General features: G+C 38.7%; 1 pseudogene; it reads right to left on the bottom strand.

Moving 5' to 3' along the window:
• Window positions 1-3887: 3887 nt before the first annotated feature.
• LOC141570508 (mucin-13-like) lies at window positions 3888-5273 on the bottom strand (annotated as a pseudogene).
• Between the last annotated feature and the right edge of the window lie 204 nt (window positions 5274-5477).

Raw genomic sequence — 5477 nt, 5'->3', positions numbered from 1 at the left:
TATTAAACCAAACAATCATATGGCTAAAACCCCAAACTATGTATCACTGTACAAGTAAGCACTACATTTTTGAAGACAACTCCGTGACTAACTGATAGGTAAGCTGTGAGTAGATTCCGAGGCCACTGACATGGAGACGCTCTCACTGGATTTATGGAGTAGTACCTCAGGAAACAATGTACTGGAGGAGAAATTACACAGTGACGTCATAATTGACTGTGACTTAGCATTTTAATTGAGGGAGAATGGCAGCTAGAGACCATGAGAGAAAAAAGGGATACCGATGGTTAGTGAAGTGCAAAGAGTCTGGAATTTAATATCACAGGGAAACAAGTAACACCAGAATAAATACAGTGGATAGTATATAAATAGACAGTGGAAATGAAAAATAGTAAAGGTATAAAATTAATATTAGAGAAATTAAAGATACATAAGACAGAGGAAAGAGATTTAAAATACTTATAATTGGTACTTTTGATAAAGATAACAAAGATAACTGAATAAAAAAGATATACCTAATTACATCATTCCTGTGAGAGATTCTGTTCACTGGCTGTTCATAAGGGACATTCTGTGTATCAAGGGTAAAATGGATTCGGAAGACTAAGCTCCATGTCTTGGTGAAGTCACTGACTTCTGAACATATAGGCATTCTAGCTGTAAAAGCAAGTCAGAAGGAAAGCATGCTGCCATTGGACATCCACACAACAGCACTCTATGGATGCTAATGGCATAGTTGTCATGATGGTTTCACGGTGTACGTTTATCTCCAAATTCATCAAATTGTATAGACTAAGTATGCACAGATTTTTATATGTCAATCATACTTCAATAAATTGGTTAAAAATAATGCAATGGAGTAATTTTTACAAAGTTCTGAGGAAAAGTAAGTGATTCTGTACTATTACATGCAAGCAAGTTGTCATTGAAATATAAAGATTACAAGCTAACTTGTATACTCCAAGAACTGTACGAAGCAGGTCCCTATTTGGGAAATAAATTGATAACTCAATCCTATAAAATGTGTCAAAATTAATAACTGGAAATGAAGAGCACTGTTAAAAATGTGTGTTTACTTCCATTAAATGAAGAACTAATACTGCTACATAATTTATTATAAAACATAGGATTATTAAACAGAATGTAAAATTTGATAAACGTTAAAAAGATACAAATAATAATTTATGCAGCAAAATCTGGGTATATGATGAGGGAAGATGGAGGGATTACATGTGTGCTAATTTCTTTGCCTTAATTACAGTCGATACTCTACATGGATAAAACATGTTCTTTAAAATTAGCATGAACTTTAAAATTATTTATATCTCTTTTTTAATTTTAGAAGAATATTTATACATGACTGTCTTGAAATAATGACATGTCTAGCTAAAGTGCAGTACTTCAGTTTTCCTTCCATTTTTCTTGAGTTAAATTTGAATAGGTTAAATGAATGCTTTATTTGAATAACACATGTACTGTAATCCTGTTTTTTAAGTGTTTATTTTTTCTCTTTAAAATGTAAGTTCTCTTTCTCTCCCTCTCTCTCTCTCTCTCTCTGTCTCTCTGTCTCTCTCTCTCTCTCTCTGTCTCTCTCTCTCTCTCTCTCTCTCTCTCTGTCTATCCCTTTTACACACTCTCTTTTCCTCTCCTTCCTTGCTTCTGTCTGTATCTAAAAGAGATATGTGGAATAATGTTCATGAAATGTAGGAAATGGTTATTTCTGAAGTAGTCATTTGATTTTTATTTTCCTTCCTTTACTTTTCTGCATTTCGTTACATTTGTTTTGTTTTTTTCCTCTTTTAAAATGAATATGTAGTATTTAAAAGTGAAATTATACTTCTAAAATGAGTTGACTGCTTTTGGAAGAAGTGAAGCAGCACATCTCTTTGTGTCACCGCTGGGCCCTGTGGGGACCATGCTCCATGTGCCAGTGGCGCTCAGGTTTTCAGTGGTTCCTCACAGCCCCCCACCTGGTACCTCACGTTCTTCATCTGCACAATAAATGGCTCAGACTAGGTGGTTTGTAAGCTATCTCAGGGCTCTGCACGCTGGTTCTAAGTAGATTCCTAGTGACTTGGAGAACTGAATCATGGGTGAAATAATAAATAGAAAACATATATTAGAAATTATGGAAGACAAAAAGGGAAGCCTACTAAAATTTTCTGGCCACAATCCAAAATTTATATTATTATATTGATTGAGGCACCATATTAATTGCACTTTAATCCTGGCTCAGTGGACATTAAATTGACCTTGGACTCATGGCCACCAGCAGAATGCATGTCCTCATCAATTTGATTCAGCAGATAGTGAAGAGCTAAACGGAGAAACTATGACTGTTCTGTATGCTGGAATTTATTACATTTTCAGTAAAAAACAATTTTTGATGCGAGATGATGGTTTTCCTCTGAATTGTTTCATTAAAATTTGATCAGAGAGAATAATCTTTCTATTTAACTTCAGAAAATATAATTTTGGCTTCCACCCTCAGAGAGAAGTTTCTCATAGTTGTGAAGAGCACTAGTGTGAATTATATTTCCTTGTGAAGTGCTATTCCAAAATATGGCCATCAGAAACAATCTAATATATGCTTCAAACATACTGGTCTTAGACAAACTACTTCTTGTGGTAAATTATGGTTCATTTATACTGTCTGCTTGCATGCCACTTTTTATCAATGGTTTGTTTTTTTTGTGTGTGTTTTTTTTACAGAAGATACTTTGTTACCTTTCACAGTTAACAGTCAAGAACAAATAACGGTAACAACAAATTAAAATAACTTGCAAGAAGACCAGACATTAGACATAAACAAGGACACTATTAACATTAAAGAAAGCCTGAGCTGGATGTGGCCACCCCCATTCCTGGGTGAGTATGTGTTGGTGGCCATAGCTAAGACTCTATCATGGGAGAAGGTTCTGGTCTCAATGAAATTGCACCACCTCTGGAAATTGCACCACCAGGCTGGACATCTGGCGGGAGCATGAGCTCCCTCTCTCACCTCCAGCCAGAGAGTATGTCTGCAATTTCAAAGTGACACAAGCTCTTGCTCTGGGATTTTTGTCTTCACACCTTTTCCTAGGCTCCAAGTCTTGGGGCACGCATGATTTAGACAATGTGCCCATTTGCTCATCAAGGAGGGGTATCTGTGTACCTTCTCCCTTACTCATTGCCCAGCCCTGCTTCCCTCTGCCTCTGTTCCTCCAGCTGCTGGTCATGTTTTTTCTCCCTGCCTCTCCCTACTGGCATTTCACAAAACTCTAGAATGTACCCCATGGTGGACATTTCTGGTCCAGGCCTTCTCATGAACATTAAAAATGCTCTGTATTCCCGGGACATGTCTTTTTGGTGTAAGGTCTGGGCACAAGCTTCTCGCAGTTCAAGGGCAATAAAATCCCTACAGTTAAGGGATAGAAGGAGAACCTGCAAAGATGGGCTCTCTTCCCATCCCCTGGAAACTCTGCAGCTGATGTGGAAGAGTCTCCCAGAATTAGGTCCCTTATCTGTATGGTATTGATTCAACAGCAACATGCTCCCAGGAGTAAGCAATCTTGGGGAACTTTCTCCTAGATTAGAAATGGTTATTGTTGCCCGACAAGAAAGAAATGGAATGAAAACCCTAACCATTGTACTGATTTGAGAAAATTAACTGCCTTACAGATGCTAATAGCATCTGAGTGCATTTAATTTCACAGGTACTTAGCAAACAAGCTGCATTCATTGCAAACATTCACAACTTCCATTCAGAGAGGCTAGATGCCAGATGAAGAAAAACACCAAAGACCTGATCTTCACTTCTGCTCACTTCTCCATCAGTCTCTGAAACAGGCAAACTAAAAGCCTGTCTCTTGGATTGAGGGCCATGATGGTTTCAAATGTTTACCATTCTAATCATCAGGGCAGGGTATGCGTCTGTGGTTTGCACTGGGATTCTGCAGCTGACTGTCTTTGGAGCTATTTGCCCTGATTTTAGGAAAAATAAGAAAGATGTTCACTTCTGCTCCTGGGTTGCTGGAGCCTGATGTGTGATGCAGTCTCGGATTTTGAAAGTTGTTCTCAATCCAGTTCTGCTCTTCACTATCCCTCTTGTATTTTTTCTTTGATCTCACTGAGATCGGTGCAATCACCACACCAAGAATGTGGACGCCAGCGGTGAGGACCAGCTGAGATTGATCTTACAGTCGACGCTTCTGTAGCTACATGCACACACTCAACAGACCTCATGGTCATCTTGCTGGTAGCGGGACAGGCAGGCCGTCAGGATGCCTGCCGCCCCTCACTAAGCACGGCATATTGTGTTCTTCACTGCAAGTATCAGGACACTGTGGACTAATAACAAGACGTAAAGCCATCTGTGGGTCGCTTTCCAGACCCTGATTGCATTTACATAGCAAACCACTGCTATATCCATCTTGCTCATTCATCTTTGCACAGCTATAAAACTCACACCATCTTGCATAACATATCTTGTCATGTCATCAGAGTTGTCTTGAATTGCTTTTTCAGTTGCACTAGATATAGTCATCTCATTTTCTTTAGTAGTTTCTGGAAAAAGGTTTATTACTGTTACATCAACACTCTTGCCATCAGCATGCTTTACAGACATTGCTGAAGGAGATATTCTTACTTTATGAATTATAGTCTTCCATAAGCAGAATTGATAAATACATATTAAAAAAAATAATAATTTACATATATAATTTTTCATAGGCTTCCAAGCCAGATGTTTTAGATACACTCACTATAATTGTTGCAGGGAATATCTTTCCTTTATTTCATTTGGAAGACTTATAGTAACACCCATCTACGTACAGGCAAAAATGTAGATTATTCAGACTAACACACGAAGAACCACTGCCACAGGAATCTTTTGGGCAGGAACCTGTGGTGTCAGGATTTGGGTTGCTGGTCTTTGATGAGGTGACATTGCTGGAAGTCACTGAAGGAGCAGCACCTGGGAAATCACTTTTCATGACTGTGAAGGGGGATGATTCACTGTTACTTTGCCCTGTTAGAGAAGGAATATTTGTAGATGAGTCACTACGGAAAGATGAAATAGTGGTAGTGGTAACTGCCGTTGATGTGTTTGTAATTGCGGTTGATTCATATTTTGTAGATGTGACACTGGAATTTGTAACTGGATGTGATATGATTATAGAAGTACCCGTTCCTGATGCTGAAGCAGGAATAGGTGTAGTTGTTACGGTGGTAATATTTGCAGTGCCTGTCAGGGAAGTAGGTATTAGTTGCAGTAGCTGTGGTTGAAGGGGCATTATGTGAGCCTTGGCTGGTGGCTGAGGTGACAAAAAGGAGGGCAAGAAGAGTGAGGTGAGTGAATGTTTTCATTTCAGGTCTTCTTGCTAAGTAATCCAAGGAGGAGAGGATTTCTCCTATTTATCAATGTTCTTGAATATTTGGCTGTGTTAAACAGCAGCTATGCTCAGTGCTGGACACTTTGCCAGTCAAGAAACGTCATT

This window comes from Rhinolophus sinicus, chromosome 17, assembly GCF_057876585.1.
Source record: "Rhinolophus sinicus isolate RSI-liver-muscle chromosome 17, RSI-T2T, whole genome shotgun sequence".
NCBI lineage: Eukaryota > Metazoa > Chordata > Mammalia > Chiroptera > Rhinolophidae > Rhinolophus > Rhinolophus sinicus.
The sequence above is the reverse complement of the archived record's forward strand: the minus strand, read 5'-3'. Positions and strand labels throughout refer to the sequence as shown.